We start from the raw sequence: 22,018 nt of genomic DNA on the forward strand, positions 1-22,018 counted from the left end.
CACTAAGAAATTTCAAGCACCCCTGGGCTGGGAGGGGTTTAGATTCAGCACAGCCTCCGTTGGCTTAGTGTGTCAGTTCATCCTGCTCTCGGCCATCTTGGCTGACTAGGACAGCCAGTACAAAAGCAGGCGTAGATGACACCACTGTATAAAGGCCACTAAAGAAACCATACAATCTGCTCGCTTTCATGGATGAGGATGCCCACTTCATCAAGCTTGCACCAGTCTCTGATTGTTAGTGCAAAGAACAATGAGTCCCAAAAGCTCATGGCAGATGGATTTTGGCAGGTGTTTTTCTTAGATGTAAGTTGAGAAAGATTCAGGCTGCACTGGAGTTGTGGCTTTAAGGTTACAGCTGAGGAAGCTGCTGATTGGATATCATATCCCAGTTCTTTGAACAAAGAAGCACAGGCATTATGCATACATCTTCCTGTTTCGTCTTCCTTTGAAATTACAAGTTTCTATTTGGCTGGGTAACAGGGTGACAAAAAACAAACAAAGTTGGGAGTCCTCCATCCAGGAATTGGGGTGGAATCAAGAGCTGGCTGAATAAATCACAGGCTGTGAGCTTAACTGCTCACTGCAAAATATTCCATTTGGAGATAATATATAGAGCAAAGCGAAATTCCTTTCTCTCTTGTTCACTGACCACACATAGTTTTGGGTGCTAAGTAGTAGCATCAGAGTTTGGTGAAGTCACATTTTTGGATGACAGCTTTTGGAATCCCACAACCAGCAAGCTCTGAAATCTTTCCTACAATCGACAGATCAGGGAACAGCAAGACTTAGGTTCAGGACATTCAGAGCTTGTGGAGCAAAAGGTCCCACCAGCAGACTTAAACGGTCGCATGGACTCTCTGGAGATCATGAAGACCATCCAGGAGCACTTGAAACAGAAATAGTCTATTCCAGTATCTATACAGCAGACAGCAAGTTGGCAACCTGGACAAATCAGTGGCCAAAGTGGCTCAGGTAGAAGAATGGAGAACTGCTGATGCTTAGAGGTACTGGGCACCTGTCACATGCAAACGGCAGCTGCACAAAGGCAATGCCACTCTAGAATCCTGGTGTGTACATTTTTCTTGCCATTAATCAAGGGTCTTGGAGGTAGAATAGCACCTTACATTAGCACTATGTGGAAGCCACTGATACTGGTACCCTGGATACTGACAGGTTTTTAAAAATTCCTCTAGAGAAAGAAGAGAATCTCACTGGAATTGATAGGCTCAATGGAAGCAGCCTTGGTGTACCTTCTGAGACTTTCTGCAAGGGAAGATGAACTATCTTTCACTTGGAGAATCAACATTTTTGCAAGACCTATGAGGTTTTTCAGAGAACTGAATGTGCACAAAGCATGCATTGCTAAAATGCATTCAGATGTGAAAAATGCACACTGATACACCTTCCCTAGTAGGGGGAATGTGTACACTAGATAAAATGCATGATAAATGTGAACTTTAGGAAAAATGTGTTGCAAATTGTGATATGGAAAGAAAAAAGAGAGGTTACTTACCTGTAACTCTGCTTCTTCGAGTGGTCATCTGTGAATTCATACTAATGGGTTTAATCTGCGCCTGCGCAGAGGTCTCCGGGATATTCTAGAGCTCAAACATGTGTTTGCTAGGGTCGCCCCCCCCCAGTACACATGGTCCGCCTGTCCTTGTGACTGCCTCAGTTGCCAAATTGCCCACTGCTGAATAAAATAAAACAGATGTGACGGACACAGGGGAGGACGAAGTGTGAATTCACAGATGAACACTCGAAGAACCAGATAAATAACCTCTCTTTCTTCTTATGGTCTCTGTGAATGCACACTAATGGGTGATTAACAAGCTTACTTTACAGGTGGAGGGATGTCACGGCAAGACGGAAGACAAGACCGCACGACTGAAAGCCACATCCGACTTGGCCCTTACATCCAGTTGATAATGGGATGCAAATGTTGACGGAGTGGACCAAGCAGCAGCCTCGCAAATATCTGGAATAGGTATGCCTCGAAGAAAGGCTGTGGAAGTGGCCATTGCTCTGGTGGAATGAGCCTTAATCTGTGTAGGCAGAGGCTTTTGAGCAAGTTGATACGTGAGGCATATGGTTTGAACAATCCATCGTGAAATGGTTTGAGGAGATACATGTGTTCCTCCATGTGGCAAGTGCACAGAAATAAACAGCCTTTTAGACTTCCGAAAGGAGGCAGTTCTTTTGACGTAAAAGGCGAGAACCCTTCTCACATCCAGAAGGTGGAGGGATCGCTCAAGAACTCGTGGTCGGTATCGAAGTCTATGGTTGGTTGATCCTGTACGGGAGGTTGCTGAACCGGTGGTCAAGACTTGATAGAATCCTTTTTAGGTTTCTTCAGTTTGGTGTCAACCAGTTTTGGAACAGATTTCGGTGTCAGAGTTGATTGAGACGTCGATGTGGAGGACTTGGGTTTAAGCAGTTTTGCTTTAGATTTCGGTGTCGGCAACGGGGAGTTGGTGGCAGAAGCCGCCGGTGGTGGCTGTGAACCCAGTGTGTTGTCCATCTTGGTTGGTGGACGTAAAGACTGCTCCCACAAGAATGATTTAAGATACGCTGTTGATGGAGCTTGATGGCTTGTTTAGTGAAATTTTTACAAAGTGGGCATGAGGCTGGTTGATGCGATTCTCCCAGACAAAAAAGGTGAGGATAGTGACTGTCAGAAATAGGTAATTTGTTTGGGTATGAAGTGCACCTCTTAAACGGCCCTGTAGGGACCATAAACAGGAAGAGGAGAATTTTAAAAAAAAAAGGGGGGGGAAGAGAATCAAACTCAAGAAAATCTCACAATTTATCTTCAAAAACAGCAATACAGTCTATTAATCTATAATCAGGACAAAGAACCAAGAAGTGCAAACGGAGAGTTCAGCAGAAGGTGAGACTTCAGCGGCAGCAAAGAGTAACGGAGGCAATCGCAAGGACGGGCGGACCTAGCGAATGCATGTTTGAGCTCTAGAATATTCCAGAGACCTCTGCACAGGTGCAGATTAAACCCATTAGTGTGCATTCATAGAGACCACGAAGAAGAAGCAATATTTCAGCCCAATGTGGGAAAAGGCCGAGAAGAAAATGCAGGTGGGATTCTGACCAATACATCAAAATAGAAACTGAGAGACTGTCATCTCCTGAGTGTAAAACCCTAGCAGTTGTTGGATGTTATATTGTATGCTAGGGAAAAAATACAAATAAAGGTAGCAAAGTAAATCTTGGGCTGGGGAAACAGTGCAATTCTATGTGTCAGAACAAACCCTACTAGTTCTTATTCATTCTTTAGAGTTTATAAAGTGATTGCCCAAATAGCTTCTTAGACCTCACAAATTCAGCTTTGCTCTCCTGTCCCACTGCAATTTACCCACACAGACAGCTGCAAAATCTGAATGGTAAGTGATTCTCGTCTACTCATCAGTTTTCAAAATTCCCTTGCTCCAGTAATCTGATAAAACTCTTGAGCTTAGAACATGAAATTTAGCATACATAATCTACATCAATGAGGACTAAAAATGTGTCAGATTTCAAACTGATCCAATACAGGGAGCTAGAACAGCCGAACTCCTGTTGCATAAACCATATTCAGCAGGAGGAGATTGCCAGTAATCAAAGAGTTCCTGCTTTGATCCCAGCACCCACCTGACCTGCATATAACCAGTCTCATTGCACAACAGCCGGGTGGGTCCTGGGATGGAAGCAGGAAGTCTTTAGCTACCAACAATCTCTCCCTGCCAGCAGCAGCAGAGTGCCAGTAATTAAATCAGCACTGATTTTCCCCTTTGGGCTTTGCCTGAGTCAGGCACAAGGGGCTGATTACACACAAGCTGGGCAGGCCCCAGAATCGAGACAGGAAATCCAAAGCCACCTCAAGTCCTTCTAAGAGAAAGGTGGGGTAAAAATATGTACAGTATTTTGAATAAAGTATTTAACTACTGGCAGTTTCTCGCACCAATGCCATCTACTAAACAGAGTTTTGGCTATAAGTTAAAGTGCTGAAGGATGACATGGTGACCCATTTTTTTCAAAATAACTTTCAGAAAGGCATTGTGAAGAAGAAGGTAAGGACACTCTCCCTGCTCTAGCTCTCCTGTAAATGTAGGGGGAACGATGTTAGAAACATAACAGGGAGAAGAGACAAAAAAGGCAGGAAAAAAACAAGAGGAGGAGGGAGGACCCCCTAGGAGAGGGGGTAGGAGGGGAGGATAAAAAAAGAGAAGGAAAGTGGGAAGATTCTAGGGATAGAGGGGGAAGAGGGAAGAGTGGGGAAGAACAGAGGCACAAGCAGGTAAGGAAGATGACAACCGAAAGGATGTTAAAGAGGAGACAGAAGTTGAGGCTTGCAAGGTGGAAATGAAAATTTTGACAGTGAGAGAACTTTGAAAAGACTGGGAATAATGGGAGGGCCCCTGGACGGGCAGGCTGGTTATGTTGAGAGCCCCCAAGGCAGGGGTGGAAAGGCTGTGCCAGGCAAGACTGCCTCGTAAGCCTTATTTTTGGGATAAGAGAGCTAAAGGCAAGGAAGGAGAAGGGAGCTAACTGAGAGAGCAGGAAGGGAGAAGGGGTCTGGTCTGAACCTCTCCAGCTTGGCCCAGCCACCAAAAAGGTTCGCCAAGCCTTGGAGAGAGGGAAGGAGAAGGCAGAGGGGCTCTCCCCTCAGGACAGTCATATCTGAGCCATCCTTGCTGCAACATTCCTGGCTTAGCTGACCCAAAGCAAGCCTTCCAGGTCCTGGAGGAAGAAGGGATGATTCGCCAAGGACAGCGGGAGGAAAGGTAATTAAGGAGGGTGAGTTTAATTCAAGTTTAGAAGGAAAAGTTTCTTTATCTACTATTGATGTTCTAGTTCCAGAAATCTGTTCCAAGTTTAATAAACCCAACGGCTGTTAAATATACTCTGCTTCAAGTACTAGAATTCAAACATGGAAGGAAATGGCATGGGATACCTGGGGGCACCCAGGGGCTAGCACGGTCATATCATGTATTTCAGTCAAAATGTGGTGCTACTAATGTATTTTATTTATCCTTGTTGCAAATGAACAAAACTTTTGTGGCTTTGGTGAAGTTATGAACAGCAGTTCAACGTTTTTATGTGGGCTGGCGGGTAGGCGGGCTGGTTGTGGCTGGCTGGCTGGGTGGTTGGTTGATTTCCCACTTTCTCCCCAAAAGGACCCAAAATCTGGAAAATACATCATGGAAATATATATAAATAAGCATTTCTGTGGTTTTTTAATTTACTATTTTGATGCAGCGGATAAATGAATCCACAGATGCTGATCCAGCGGAGGGTGGGAGGAGTCCTACTGTTCTCTGTAGCTGAGTTTCAAATGAGTAATTGCAGGAAGCTTTGTGCGAGAGAAACTTTTATACATTGGGATAAAGTCACCCTAACATCCGCCTAACTTTTTTTTGGTAGGGAACTGCTATAAAAATGGCATAGAACATACTTATGAAATCTACAAATATCGGAATGAATATAATATGAATATAAAGCACCATATAATTTATGGAAAGGAAATCTTCAAACTAAGGAAGCCAGGATCACCTGCTTTTTCTTATCCCAACCACCACTGTTCTCTCCCGCTGCACTTTTTGGTAATTTGAGATAATTCCTCCAGTAAATATAACAAGGTTCCACTCATAATGCAAAAGAGGATCAGAAGTGGGATTGGGCAATGCATCCTCTTCATTGGGATCTGCATTTGAAAAGCCAAGGCACAATCTGGATGCAAGGAAGTTACACTGCAAGTCAGCAACATTTGTGGTCCTACACAATATCATTCCTGATCATAGGCCTAACTATTGAATCATCAACTGTAGCTTCCTGTTTCCTGACTTTGTGGAATCTGAACCAACGTGATACTCTGTTTTTAAACTAGTAGTGTTTTTTTTTTTAAGCACTGAATTATCAGATGACCACAGTGCACTACAGTAACACAAAATAGAATACGATGTTCAAGAATACAGGCCAAGCAAAACCAACTCCAAAGGCTACAGACAATCCAAACTGACTCCAAACCAGCAAAGGTTCAAGGTGAACAAGCGAGGTTTTGTCTCTACGTAATTAGATATTCTCACAGCTGAAGGGAACACAAAGTGGAAGGAAAATGCTAGAAACCAGTAGCTGTCTTCCACCAGAAATCAACATCCTTTGGCAATTAAATGCTTAACTTCACAATCAAAATGGCTATAGTGTCATAGAGATACAGTAGTAAGGCATGAATTCTTTGAACTAGATTCTGTACAGTAGTACCTTGGTTACGAAATTAGTCCGCTCTACAGGATGTTACATAAAGTGAAAAATTCATAAACTGAAACGTGGATTGCTATAGGAACAGGGGCGGTGCTATAAACCTCCAGGCACAATGCATCCTGGGGAAACTTTCTTCGTACTCTGAAACCCCACCCCCCAAAAAAACCGTAACCGAGGCATTATTTTCAATGGATTTCCATTCATAAACCAAAAATTACGTTAACTGAAGTATTTGTAAACCGAGGTACTACTGTATTTAATGCAGCAGTCTGTATGAACTTTTAAAAACAATGAGCTTGATAGAAGATCGTTTGATTACCTCTGTTGTATAGAAATCAGTCCTAAATCAGACAGGAGAAAATATAAGAATAATACTAATTCCTTGTTCAAGATAAGCATTAATTAAGAACATTAATGTGGAGCTTACTGGATTCTGGCCGTATGCCCTTCCAGGGTATGATCAGGTCAGAGGTGGGGTTTTTTTTTGGGGGGGGAGGGGGAGTACTTCTGAACTACAATTCCCAGAATCCCTCAGCCAGCAAGGCTAGGAGCCACGTGCCCATGCGTTTTAGTTCAAGAAAGTAATTTTTTCCAAGTTCTGTATGTTTATTGCACTCGCACTGTTTGAATTCAGTGCGAGAGCAAAACACATAAACGTTTTGTCTTTGCCTCTATTGGTTTAGCAATAACAATGCTGACAAATAATGCTTATATGACAATATACCATAAACAGAGTGTGAGAAGGTGAATGTTGGCCTAGAGCGAGGGTCAATACCAACATTTCCAGGGCCCTACAAAGTGTCCACTGGGAGGAAGTCTAGGGGTGGCATCCTTTGCTGGGAATCTACTCAGGATGGGTCAAGCCCTCACTTGGACCATTTTGAAAGCCACATCTGCATGGGAACCAGAAGCAGCCAAAGGTAGGAAAGCTGGCAAAACCGTCTGGAGTGGAGGCAAGGGGAGGTACAGAGCAGCCAGAAGCTGCAGGAGGAGTGGGAGAGCGGTCAGGATGAGAAAGCAGAGGAGGAATGGAACGATGTACTCGACCGCCCTGAAGTCTGATGGTGCTCAGAGTTCCTCTCTTACTGTGGCTATAGTGGGTTGGAGGAGGTATGTTCTCCTCTGGAACCCAGTGCTCGTCAGATGCACCATGGCTGGATGCAAGACCTCCTAGACCTGTTGGAGACCGAATCAGCAGTGAGGCAATCTGGCCCTGGTCTTGGGGCACCCAGCCTAATTACATCACCTGCTCCAAATCCAACTCTGACCCAGGTGCATCGCTGACAGTACACACATCAGTTTAAGGGACTCGGCCAGTCAGCTAGAGTGGGGGACTGCACGCTCAAGAGGAGTAGCAAACAGGGCCTGGGCACTGAGGGACTGGGGATCCCGATCATGGCCCAGGGGATAATGGACTTCAATCCCTGGGGGGGGGGGTATTTAAGTCCAGCAACTCTGCCTGGACTAAGACGACCATGGGAGGCTGAGCATCTGAATGGAAGATCCACGGAAGGCCAGAAAGCCACCTGTACATTGTTGAATAATAAAGTTCCTGTTATCTCTGTGGACTGTTCTCCAGGGTGGCAATGACGAAACCCACAGGACTGATGCCCCCTATGGAGGCTCACAGGTGAAGCAATATGATTTTGTGCCTTTTCAAAAAGTTGATACTGTACTAGAAAACAACAGGAAGAACTAGAATACATGAGTAAATTACTTCGCAATGGGCAAGTAAGATTGATTAACTTTTTCCTTCATTCATCAACACTTCCACAACTTCTCTCCCTGGTCTTTTTGTTTGTTTGTTTGTTTTAACTTGGAAGGACAGGGCAGGGAGAAGAGCAGATGTGGAAGAAAACGGCTCACTTGTCCACTTACTATGCTGGAAACTTCTTCACCTTAGCATTAAGGAGTAAATGTTCAAGTGGGAGACAGTTTACTTTTGCAAGAGTTCCCTTTCCTGGAGACATGAAAATAAAATTAACTATCTTCACTATTTCTAAGAAGGACATTTTTAAATGTATCCTCTTTTTATTTTAAATCGTTCACACATTTTACTGCTTCTATATCCTTTTAGTCTAATTCTCTTACAGAATTACTTTATATCCTAGGCTTAGCTCAATTGCAAATAAAAATTTCTATGCAACATTGCTTCGTATGTGCAATATGTATATTTATCTTGCATGAGATTTTTTTTTTAAAGTCTATTTTGATGCCTTACCACATGCTTCGTGTAAAGACAGTGGAAACCGACACTGCATGCTGCAATGATTAAGTTTAAGGAATTCAGCAGCTAAAAGCAACCTAAAAGCCAACTGAATTCAAGCAAAATTGAAGGCATTCATTATATTTACACAGGAGGTTGTAGTTAGAGGAGTCATCCACTATGTGGCAACATCAGCCTGGGAAGTGCAAAAAACCCCAAAACTGCATCTTAGATACTAGGGTATTTTTTGGGGAGGGGGGGACTTCAGGTATTGTGGATGATTGATGACACTTACAATAGGCACCAACTCGTAAAAGGGAATTGTTTAGAGACATACCAACAGTGAAAGCCACACACTTTCAAAATCAAATTAATATTAGTAAAGGAGGGGGGAAAAGGCAGCATTCACCTAAAAGAAATGCTAAGATCCTTTAATGAAAAAGAAACAACTCAAAAACATCATTAGAAAAGTATTGTTCATTGACTTATAACTTCATAACAAATCAAAACGTTTTTAAAAAATTAATTTAAAAAAGAAAGAAACTTTTTCCTCTTTCAGAGGATATCTTTATTTTTCAATATACTCCATCAGCACCACTCTGCTGGAATAAATTTCTCCCAATGTAAAACCAGTTTCTCCTAGGAATTCCAAGCCATTTCTTTGCGCTTATCCACATTTTGGTGTTTTCTACAATCGGTCTAAAATTCTGCTGTGTCATCCTGGCATTTTTTGCTGCAGATCCAAATAGATCTTCCTGGTACTGTTGCCCACACATGATGAGGTATATTTGTTGCTGAATGTAGCGAGATGGAGTGGATCTTCTTGGTACCACCTGTCCACAAACATCTGGAATTGCTCCCTGAACTCCCACTTCTGACCCAGATTGCCTTTCCTGACCTCTTCTCATTTCCTTCCCTATGTCCTCCTTTCCCATTTTACCCACCCACTATTCTCAAATCTTCACATTTTTTGCTGCAGTACTTTGTTGTTGTTGTTGTTGTTCATTTTTCCACTATGACATTTAATCACTGTTTGCTGGAACATTTGTTGGAAGTCTCGGGTGCACACAGAAGAGAAAGAGGGTGAATGGGGAAGCTGATCGGTGTGCCCAGTGGGCAGGGCAAAGAGTCTCTGAATGCAGCCTTCTGGTGCAGCCTTCTGGTATGCAGCTCTTTGGAGAGGTGCTGTCAGGAGCTGTCACTGGAATCACGTGGGGAAGCTCAATGCTATGCACTATCAACGGCCAGGTGCCATCACTGCCATTGCTGCTGCTCTAAATCAGTGGTTCTTAACCTTTGTTACACGGATGTTTTTGAACTGCAACTCCCAGAAACCCCAGCCAGCACAGTTGGTGGTGAAGGCTTCTGGGAGTTGCAGTCCAAAACTCCTGAGTAACCAGTTGCAGTCCAAAACTCCAAGGTTAAGAACCAGTGCTCTAAATCATACAACAGCTGAGCCATCTCAGCAAACCTTTGCCTTTCTTACTACCTAACCAAGTGAGGTAAGATCCATTTAAAAAGGGCCAAAATGCCTTATCCGCAGTACGCGAACCCCCATGAAGACAACTGCTCCACACTTGAACTTATGGGTGAGCCCTACAGAAAGGGGTGGGCTTTGCTTTGGAGCAAGCATTTATCCATATAGAGGGCAGCACATGGAAACAGGGAGAAAAACACTTTAACTTAGTTCCCCACTTTCAGCTCTGCATCATGTGGCTGCTGGAGACCATTTCTGCATCATGGGTGCAAAGAAATTTGGAAAAAAAAATAACCAGTGTGGATGAGCTCTTTTGTCCAATCCTTCACTGCTCTCTTTGCTGGGTCACCAGCCTCCTAACGACTGCTTTTCAAGTCCAACTGTACTTGTCAGAAGAAGTGGAAATCACAAGGTGCAAGACCAGCCCTGTAGAGAAGCGCTAGAGCCCGTGCTGGACAACAAGACATAACTGGGTGGTTCTGTGATGTTCATTTTGCACAGGTGGGCAAAGAAACATCCTTACAACCCTGATTCTTGCTCGACGGAATGAAGAAACTAATTTTACACAAGAAATGTATTGATGTGAGAGGGGAGAATTATAAAAATAAAACACCACCTGAAAGAGGAAATGCTACTATTTTGTTTCCTTTATTTAAAAAACAATATCAAAATTTGCTATCAGGTTGTTAAGTCAACAGACAGAAATATTCATCTGAGTCTCAAAGTTGCTTCCTTTTCATTAAAGCACCCAAGAATTTCCTCTGTTTTATTTTTTTGTGAATGTCGTTTTTTCCCCCCTCCTTTATAATTAACATTTATATACAGTAGAAGCCCCATATCCCCTGGATCAGTATCTACTGATTTACTTCACCACGGTCACCTGCAGTCAATGAAATCAGATTACCAGAAGCTGTTTAAACTCTGGTAGATCCTTTCCTTGAGTCTAGCCCAGGTTTTCAGAATGCCTGGAGCAAAGCAGCACAGGAAAGCTTGGTACAACAGGGGGATCCTGATAGAAAAACGTTCCTCTCAGCATTCAAGGAAGGAATTAAAGGTACAATACAGTAATAAAAAATTCCAGAAGTGCAGTACCATAGGGTTTCTGTAAACAGTCTGTATCTGAATTGTGTGTGCTGTTCTGAGGATGCTAATCATCCCTTTGTCCACAGAATCCATGCCGTATGGACTACTCAGCCTTTAGCTATTCTTGGTATACAGATCAACTATCACAATACTACGTTTGCGATGTTTTTGCTCCATGAAACTGGATCGCCTGTTGCCATTTAAATGATCCCCTGTTGCCTGGCAGATGTATTTCTAGTGTCCACAGCAGATTTTCAGAACACCTGGATCAAAATTTCATAGTCTATGGCAGGATTCTTGCTAGCTTGGTAGAAGGGGAGGGGGGGAAATGTTCTTGCAGGAGAAAAGTTCCTTTCACCCTTCAAGCAAGGAATTGAGTATAAACTCTACTACGTTTGAATCCAGAATCTTATTTTCAGGAGGCGTTGGTGTCCAGAAATAACACTCATGATAAAAGTGGAGGCATCAGACCAGGGCTGCTAGATTCAGAGGGAAAAGTGGACATTTGCCCAGGACCCACTGTCTGTAGGGACCCACATGAAAAGGGGAGATTCCCCCCCCCCCAAATGATGGTGCTGCACAACCTCTGCGGCCCACCACTTGCAGGGCCTTTGAAGTTCTATGTGATGGGATCATGATGCGTGACCTCACACCATCTGAGCAATGACAGTGCACACAGCCTTTTCTCCCATCGCCTGCATCATTGAGGATGCCGGCCCGGCAGAGCTGACAGTGGCAGGCACAGCAGTGACAGGCTATTTCAAGGGCTAAGATGGCAGAGAGAGGCTGTAAGGAGGTTAAAACGGCACAAAGATGCTGTTGGGGGGCTAAGAGGGCACCGGCTAGGTGTTTGGAGGCTCAGAAGGCACTGGTATGATGTAATGATTTGCTGCTCATTTACCTGATACACAAAGTTTATGCATTTACTGCTCATTGACATGATACACTAGGTCTATGTATGCTCACTAGCATGATATATCAAGTTTCTGCATTAAAATGATATGTTTCTAAAATTCTATCAGAGAAAAATATATTACCTCCCAGTATGGATGAATTCCTGGAGCCAGAACTGTGGGTGTTGTTCTCCCTTCGCCCTCCCCTCTTACATTGTGCAACTTCTGTGACCTATTTAGGTGGGAGGTAAGGAAGGAAGGAAGGAAGGAAGGAGGGAGGGAGGCCCCACAAGTATATTTTTAGCCCAGGGACCACCAGAACCTTGAATTGGCCCTGCCTCAGACCATAAAGTCCAAAGCAGAAGGATCGTCAGAAGGTGAGAACACCTGACACTACATTGCAATAACTACATTCACATAACTTTCACTGTTCTTCTGTTTCATTGTTATTTGCATTTTATTATAAATTAGGCATAATAAAAATGGAAAAGATCAGTCTACATCCAATCCCAAAGAAGGGCAGTGCCAAAGAATGCTTCAAATACCGTACAATTGCACTCATTTCACACACTAGCAAGATTATGCTCAAAATCCTTCAAGGTAGGCTTCAGCAGTATGTGGATCGAGAACTCCCAGAAGTACAAGGGGCAGAGGAACTAGAGACCAAATTACTAACATGCGCTGGATTATGGAGAAAGCCAGAAAAACATCTACAGTACTTCTGCTTCATTGACTATGCAAAAGCCTTTGACTGTGTCGACCACAGCAAACTATGGCAAGTTCTTAAAGAAATGGGAGTGCCTGACCACCTTATCTACCTCCTGAGAAACCTATATGTGGGACAGGAAGCAACAGTCAGAAGTGGATATGGAACAACTGATTGGTTCAAAGTTGGGAAAGGAGTACAACAAGGCTGTACAGTATATTGTCCCCCTGCTTATTCAACTTATATGCAGAATACATCATGCAAAAGGATGGGCAGGATGAATCCCAAGCCAGAATTAAGATTGCTGGAAGAAATATCAACAACCTCAGATATGCAAATGATACCACTATGATGACAGAAAGTGAGGAGGAATTAAAGAATCTCTTAGTGAGGGTGAAAGAGGAGAGCGCAAAAATGTTCTGAAGCTCAACATCAAAAAAAAAAAAAAAGATCATGGCCACTGGTCCCATCACCTCCTGGCAAATAGAAGGGGAAGACATGGAGGCAGTGACAGATTTTACCTTCTTAGACTCCATGATCACTGCAGATGGTGACAGCAGCCATGAAAATAAAAGACGCCTGCTTCCTGGGAGGAAAGTGATGACAAACCTCAACAGCATCTTAAAAAACAGAGAAATCACCCTCCTGACAAAAGTCCGCATAGTCAAAGCTATGGTTTTTCCAGTACTGATGTATGGAAGTGAGAGCTGGACCATAAAAAGTGCTGACCACTGAAGAATTGGTGCTTTTGAACTGTGGTCCTGGAAGAGACTCTTGAGAGTTTCTTGGACTGCAAGGAGAACAAACCTATCCATTCTAAAGGAAATCAACCCTGAGTGCTCACTGGAAGGACAGATCCTGAAGCTGAGGCTCCAATACTTTGGCAATCTCATGAAAAGAGAAGACTCCCTGGAAAAGATCCTGATGTTGGGAAAGTGTGAAGGCAAGAGGAGAAGGGGACGACAGAGGACGAGATGGCTGGACAGTGTCACTGAAGCTACCAACATAAATTTGGCCAAACTCCGGGAGGCAGTGGAAGACAGGAGGGCTTGGCATGCTCTGGTCCATGGGGTCACGAAGAGTCGGAAAAGACTTAATGATTAAACAACAACAACAAATTCATAAATTAAACTTTAAAAGCAAAATGTTAAAAGCAATGTGTTCACTCCATGAAACTAGATCACTTGAAGCAGTTTAAACCAGTCCCCTGCAGATACAGAGGTTCTACTGTATTCTCTCCATTTTTTTTTTTTTTTTTGGACTTATATACCGCCCCATAGCGCTACAAGCACTCTCCGGCCGGTTTACAATTTTTAATTATACAGGCTACACATTGCCCCCCCAGCAAGCTGGGTACTCATTTTACCGACCTCGGAAGGATGGAAGGCTGAGTCAACCTTGAGCCGGCTACCTGGGATTTGAACCCCAGGTCGTGAGCACAGTTTTAGCTGCAATAAAGCGTTTTAACCACTGCGCCACGAGGCTCTTATATTAAATTTCCCTTTTCTTTTCCTTTAAAAAAAAACACCTGAAAATGGGCAGAAATTTGCAGCCAATTATTTTAAACTTCAGCCCTAAAAGAGAAGTTGTCATGGAAGTAGAAAGGCAATTAAGAGGGGGCAGCGTATCTCTGCCAACCCACTCTGTATGCAAATAAAGAATATATCAATGGGGTAGCCATCCTGATCTGCTTTGTCTCCTAGACCCCTGACATTGCCTGGGTGTTTCTCAATCTGTAGTAAAAACACAACACAAAACAAAACTCCCACAAATGGAGGGAACACAAATGACATTAAGAAGGAAGACAATCTACTGCATTACTTTCTATTTGCCCTTTCCTTAATTCAAATCATTGGCCATCTTTTCCAACCGATGAATATTGGACGGGGTAAGAAGGATGCATTATGATGTTGCTCTACCATAAGAGCAAAAATGGTCTTTTTATCCCCGTAGTCACTCTAGAATTGCACAAAGACAGGAGTTTATCGATTTTTGCATATTTGTCTGAGTGTCGTGTGCATCCAGTGATTTAGCAGCCTCTATTTTTATTTCTTCAGAAATGTATTGGCAAACAAATATGCACCTCAAACTTTCATGTTTTATTCAGTTTTTAAAAATCAATAACATGTATTTAGTACACAGAACAGTGAGTGTCAATCGCCTGTGGTTTGGAAGCAAACCCTAAGATACCAAGCCCGAGGCTCCCATTATGGGCTGTGACAGGTGAAGCTCTGCAAATATAAGGATGCTACCAAGGGGGAGGAAAGCCGTGCCCATGCTTTGCAAAGTGATATCCCTAGGTGGTGCCTGTTAGCATGAAACAACAGATAACATGACACAAGGATCTGCAACTCAGTGCCAAAAAAAAAAAGAAGTTTTATTTTCACCCCCTTTTTTGGAATCGATGTGTTTTTATATATTAGTGGGTACATTATGGGGGGGGTGTTTATATGAGCTTGAAAGGAAGGGGATCTTCACTGCGGGGGCTTTTTCAGGGTAGGAGACACAAAGGGAGGGTGACTGTTGTGGAAATAATTGTCTCATTTCCAGCTATCTGAACCGTTTTAGCAGACTATGCTGGGCAAATATATTTTAAATCAATTCTTTTATCGTGGTGATTCTGGCCCCGCCACTCCCTTTTATTTATTTATTTATTTATTTATAACTACTGATATGTCAGTAAAGCGTTACAGACTTAAAGCCTGAATTACGTACAGCCTGCAAGTGCTTTATCGATATAACTGTTGGGGAAATAATTTATTTTTTAAAAAAATAATACTAGGACATGTGGGCCACCCAGGGAAGGATGGGGAAAGGCTGTCTCCTTCTGAGCGATGGATTCCTGCTGTTTTGGTGGCTGCTGTTGCTGCCGCAATGAACAATTTACTGATTCGCCTTTAAAACTATTTTTTTTCCCTTTTAAAGGCGACAAGCACAGTGGCCATGAAGTGACCACAGCCTCCAAAAACCTGACCCATTTGCAAAATAAACAAATTGACAGCAACATTCACAGGTGCAGAATCAAAATGAATTGAATCACTACACAATTGGTGCATTTTAAAATAACCCCACTGGCAAGGAGGAAATAAACCAATTGCTGGGGCAAATGTTAGCTGTGCATCGTGCGAATGTAAAATTTTGAAATGATAAGAATGGCAAAACTGGCATAGCTTTTGGCACATGTAATGGAGTCTTCACAAAAACGTTGGGGATCAGAAATTTATTTATTTATTTGTATACCCCACCCATCTGGCCTAAAAGACCACTCTAGAACAGAATGTTGTTTTTATCTCCAGTTCTTCCACTGTGCGGGTCATTTCTTTTCAAGCGGAGGCCTAAGGAGATGAAACTTATTCAATTTATTCCATCCCAGGCTGGAAGGATCAAAACTACAGTTTTGAGTATCCAAGTTTATAAAAGCCTGGGCTCACCAAAGTGCAAATCTGTGTCATCATTTTAAATCCACAGAGATGTTGGGCAGCATCTTTAATCAGAACAAATTAAGAGTGTTGGGCTTTATTCCCAAAATTACTGTTGGACAGAGAGAGAGAGAGACAGAGAAGACTTCTCATTCTGCTTCCTTGCTGAGTCGCCCACCAGGAGTACTGCTGGCAGACATCCATCTGTGTGTGTGTGGCTGACTTCGTTAATCTATTGCTAAGAGACTCTTTGCTCTCCTTTCATCCATTATCTGGTGATCACCACAAAGCCCATCCGCCTGCTCATTGCCTGAACCCAACAGCCATTAGAGGGCATTCTAGTAAAATCAGTACAATGGGGGGGGGGGAATGCAAAACACAATATTTTACAACACACACAGACACACACACACACTTATGTAGATTAACATAAAACTCCTTGGAATGGGCAAAAAACCAAAAGTCGATACACCAGTCACTCTCCTCTACCTACACCTAGCACCTATGATTCCAAGTTGAAATTTATCCAACTCTGGTTCCATACAAAGGTGTAGGAGGTAAGCAACACCTTTGGAACGAAGTGAGACAATGCCTGAAGACTGGAATTGGACATCATACTCGTCCAGAACTTGCGGACCGAGTTCTCTTAAAAGGAATATGGCAGGTTACCAGCTACGCTAAATAATTAAGAACAGGAAGAATGTATGGCTTTAAACATCAAGACAAGGAGTTTAAAATATGTCCTTGCTAACTGTGCCTTAAATGGTTCCTGTGGTTAGGAAACTGCAAAGGTCAAAGGACATAGAGAGTGGTTATAGTTTTAAAGCGAAGGGTTGGACAAATTGTGAAAGGGATCAGTTAAATTCATAGAAGTCAAGAATTCATTATCCTCATGAAGGCCAGAACCCTCTTTGCCCATTTCATATTTATAATCATCCATTATCCAAGTGGCTGGGCTTCTTCTGGGCTTCCACAAGGAGTTTTCCAGCACCTCCTTGTGCAAGTGTGAGCTTCATCAGTTGCAACAGTGCAATCTCTGGCTTATGTAACTGCAAGCTGGGGATTTTCATCAGAGTATTATTCTCCATAACAGAGTACTAGCCTAAACATTTAGGAATAAAGGTCCTTTTACTATAATCATATATATATATATGAAACTATGAAAACTATTTAAAATCGAGAAATCTTAAAATCCTCCTTTACACTTTCTTAAAGACTAATACTAGTAAACAAAAGGCTTTCAGAACTCACCTACTCTGGTCCAAAGTAAAGGAAACCCCAGAATAAATTCCCATGTATGTCTACAAAATTTATATTATTCACATAATGAAAAGTCATTTATCTCCCTAGCTGAAGGACTAAATACTCTCTTATAACTGGGGTATGCAAGGGAAGTGTACTGCACAGCATCAGAAGCATTTTGCTTTTATAAAAATATAATGTACACATTTCATTGTCTGAATTTTCCATTCCCTACAGATTGCATCTATAACATTTGCCAATAGCTCCACATACTATGGAACAGCATCCTGTTTTGTAACTTTGCCTGGGTGTGGTTCTAAGTCCAGTTTTGGAAATATGTCCTAGAACAGTAAAGCATTCAGATTTGTTCCTGTTACACAGGAAAAACAGACAGGTATTTGGCTTCTCTGCTTCTCTGAATGGACCGTATGTGGAGAGATCTGTTTTCTAACTTTCCAGCACTTTACAAATGGGCTTCTCCATGCAGACAAAACCCCATTAGCCAAAGGATAAGATGTCAAAAGCTATGATGTGTGATAGGCCTCACTCCAAAATATTGAAAAACACAAAGGATACTTTGGAGCTGTGCTGTCTTGACATAAGGCATGAGTTCCCAACCTGGAAGGTTGAGACCCCAAGGAGGTCTCAAAGTGTTTTTTGGAGGGGTCACTGCAGTTATTTTTAGTTGTAATTATTGTTATATTTATTATACTAAATATGGTACATGCAATGTTGTTTTCTTTCTCTTGGCCCATAGGTGGATAGGATTCTCTTGCCCCCCAGATACAAATTTAATCTGAACTGGAATGGCAGGCAACATAGAGTTCTTAGTTACAGTATTTCTGTTATCCTTTGGGGGCAGATTTTCCTTTTATGAATGCACATCACTCCTACACTCTCCAAAAGAGTTGCTCGCTTCTCTCTGCTCCTCCACATCCACCTTTGGAGGGCTGATGTCAGCCGTTCAGCCCCAAGTGTTAGCTTGGCTCAAAGAGACCTGGATAAGGTGAGCCCATGACATACGCCGGAAATGCTGATGACCAAGATGGCAGCGGGATTGAAAAGTTGTCACCATGGCAGCGGTCCCTTCCACTCCACTTGAGTCTCCCGTTGTTCTAGGTGTGGCCATGGCTGCGCAGGGGACCTGGGTGGGGAGATGCCTCCAGGCCCTGTCAGATTCATGGATGAGGAAGTGTGAGAGGGGTTGTGGGTTACTTGGCTATTATAAAAGGGCACCTTGGCTCGAAAAAGACTGGGAAACACTGACATAAAGCATACATTATGTAATATGGAAAGAAGAAGAAGAATGCATTTATATTCCAGGAGACTGTAATATTCTCAAACTAAGGGTACTACAGTACTTTTTCAAACAAGCATGCATATGACCCTGTACATGAGTATATGACAGAGCCTGGTAATAATACTGTATGCAGCCTGTCTGGTTGCTGTGAATGAGTCAATCACTACTAGTTTGTTGTCTGATATGACTCTAAATGGGGAATGGGAGATTTAACAAAATAATTTGCCTACACTGATGGAGCTGGAGGAGAAAACTGGATGAAGCATTAAATGTGTAATTATTCTATATGAACTTATGTTACAAATGACATCGTTATTTGGAATAAGTTACTTATTTTAAAGTAAAAGGGTACAACCAAGCTATGTAACAAGTGGGAGTGGAGTAGTATTGGTGTTGTTCTAATGAATAATTTAGAGACATTATGAAAGGATTTTGCTCCCCCAAATTTTATTCAGGTTTAAGCCAGTCTCTCACCAATCTCAAGAATCCCCCACCTCATTCAAAAGCAAGAATTAACTTCATAAACTACTTTAGAAATAAAATCCTTAAAAACTACATTTTTGGGAAATTTGTAATAAGTTATGAGAATGTTTTCCCTCACAAAATAGCTTTCCAAACTCTGGTTTTATTTTCTTGGATGGTGAATTTTCCTGGGACAACACTGTGCATGGAAGGAAGGAAGTAAACCCCTCCTTCCTGCAGCCCCACTCTTGACACCCACCCCAGCAGCGGATACTTAAAAGAAAAGAAACGAGGGACCTGAAATTCAACGACACACTTAACATATTGTACAGGTCGGCCCCAAGACAACCAGCTGGGAGAATACAAGAAATAAATGGGAATCTGGCAGTTTGCTGCAGGATGAAAGGAAAGCAGCAGCTTGCAGTACAGCAAGAGCAGGAACATATGCCCTCCAGATGTTCCTGGACTGCAATTCCCATCAGTCCAAGCCTGCAATGCTAATCATAAGAGAGGATGGAAGCTGCGGTGCTGAAAACATCTGGAGGGTGAGATTTCCCCCATCCTTGCATTGCGGGATCTAACGTGAGAAGGACTTCTGTACAGCTCACCCATTGCTTCCTACAGAGGAAACATCAACCTCCTCCTTTAGAACCATTGACTTGTAATGGATATTGCAGATGTGGCTTGGCCAGCGTTCACTGAAGCATCATGGAAACTGTATGCCCAGCAGTGCCGACATCCAAGACAGACACTGGGCTTGTTTTCAAATAGTCAGGCAAAGGAGGAGACTTCCTGGAGGCACTAAGAAGTTTCTCATTAGAGCCTCTTCACTAAAGACCTAAGAGAGATCTTTTTCAACGCACTCTCACATTTCGTGGAAAGCCACAAGGAATCAGCCCAAGCAACGCCAGGTCTGCCACTTTTGCCAGGGGTGCAACTTCTTGCACCTCAAGATCCAACAATGAATTTCTGTTTCACATGCTATTGCTCGTGGCTGTGAAAAGATACAGCAGTGTAAAAAAAAAACATTGTGAAGTTCCTTCTTTTCTTCTCAGATTTTTTTTTAACAGCAAGGGAAGAAAGGCACACAAAGCGGTGGAAACAGAACAGGAGTGTTACATATGGAAGGCAATGAGGACCCAGAGCTTTGAAATAGCAGGGTTTGTGGGGACACAGGGGACTCCGGGAGTTGTAGCCAAGACAAGTCACTTTTTCCACAAAATTTCCAATTTGAGGCAGGGCAATTGACACAATAATAACCTTACATGGAAGCACACTCTCTCAGCTATGTAGAAGCACCCTATGCTAGACATCTCCTGTTGGAACACTCAGCACAATGATTCCAACCACACCTCAATCTGTCTTTTGCTACCAGCTTGACATGATTCTATTCTGAAAAACATTTGACAGCTACTGTTGATCTCCAGGTCATTGTTTTGAGTCTCCGGCAGGTCATTATTTTAAGGGTTTTGGCTGGCAGCTCTCAGTTTCCATGGATTATGTTTTATGCCATACTTTCTTCTTCTATGGTAGATTAAAATTTGTATTTAGCATTCTGCCTCGTTTTGACACTAAAATTAGAAAATGAACTCTTAAGTAATGTAAATAGGAGGCTTCAACTTGAAATCTTGAACTAAAAGTAGGATTAACTTCAAGTTGCTTCCCCATCAACATTCTAGCAGCATTAATTGCTACCATTTCCCCCCCCCCAAGATGATATCCCAAATGGACATTAGTGAAAACCTACTATTTGTAGTCCATGCTCTTCAAGGTGAGATTTCTGTTCAGAAGCAATTAATTTAAGGCTGATAAACACACTAGCAGTTTCCTTACATGGCAAGCACACATAAGGCCTCAGGAGTGCCTTAGCTGCATTAGCCAAAGCGAAGGGCAAATCTACATAGATCATTTGCACCCCTGCCTTCAGAGATGCAAATAGGAGCGATTCAAAACCATGTGACCGTCACGCGGTTTTGAATTGCTGTATCCATTCCCAGTAGTAGGATTGACCATCAGCCGTTTGGTGCTGCCTGGGAAGCCATGAGAGGCAATGAAATTTGAACCCTCATCTGGGAAGGGGACCTCTCTGCAATCCCAGCTGGGGGACTTCGCTCTGCAGCTTCTCACGGCTTCCCAGGCTGTGCCGAACAGCTGATGGTTGGGCCCTGCAGCTGCTTGAGGCCAGTTGGAAGAAGCTGCAGCAGGGAATCCCACAGCTGGAAAGAGGCCCCTTCCACCAACGCTACCACCAGCTGAAACTTGGTTAGTCACAGGCAGTAGGCAATGAGGCAATGGGGGAGGCAGTGAGAACCGAGGGGGAAGAGGTTGAGTGGGAAAGATAATGGGGTGGAAAGGGAAAGAGGAGGCCTGGGGTGAAGGTGAGAGGGCACGGCGACAGGGAGACTGAGGGGTGGGTGAGACAGCAATCAGGCAAGCAGTGGGAGATTGGTGCTTTTATATTATTAATTTAAATTGCTGCTATTTGATGTAGAGCTATATCAGATAGCAGGATTTTTTTTTTAAAGCAGCAGGGGCGTTAATATATGTGAAATTGATTTCAAAGAATCGATGCCACATCCACCACAAAATAAACAGACCTCTGGCAGAAGGAGCAGAAAAAACTCGCTCCCCTGGCACAGTAGTCCATGCGTGCACATGTCTCTGTGTGTACACAAAAATTTTGTGTGGTTGTTTTTTTTAAAAGGAGAACCCTTAAAAAACATCAGCAGGTACCTCAGTGGGAATTTTTGTCAATAGGATCAAGCTCTAAGAGAGTTTCTGAAGGTGAATGCTGAAAAACAACACAATCCTCTGAAATTCCCATTATGCTCTTGCTTTATACTCTTTTCTCTAATATCTAATATCGTTTGCCTTAAGCACCACAGTTACCAGTACGTTTGAACTGAAAATAGATAATGCTCTGTCAAATAGAATGGACAAAGCCAAGACAAGATGGAGGCTTTCTGTCTCACCGGCAC

The 22,018-nt window shown here is 42.9% G+C and overlaps 1 protein-coding gene across 13 annotated transcripts in view; it reads right to left on the reverse strand.

The window, feature by feature from the left end:
- Window positions 1–22,018, reverse strand: part of CYRIA (CYFIP related Rac1 interactor A) — a 101,435-nt gene that overhangs the window by 34,271 nt on the left and 45,146 nt on the right. The window lies entirely within an intron of this gene.

Source organism: Pogona vitticeps, chromosome 1 (assembly GCF_051106095.1).
Source record: "Pogona vitticeps strain Pit_001003342236 chromosome 1, PviZW2.1, whole genome shotgun sequence".
NCBI lineage: Eukaryota > Metazoa > Chordata > Lepidosauria > Squamata > Agamidae > Pogona > Pogona vitticeps.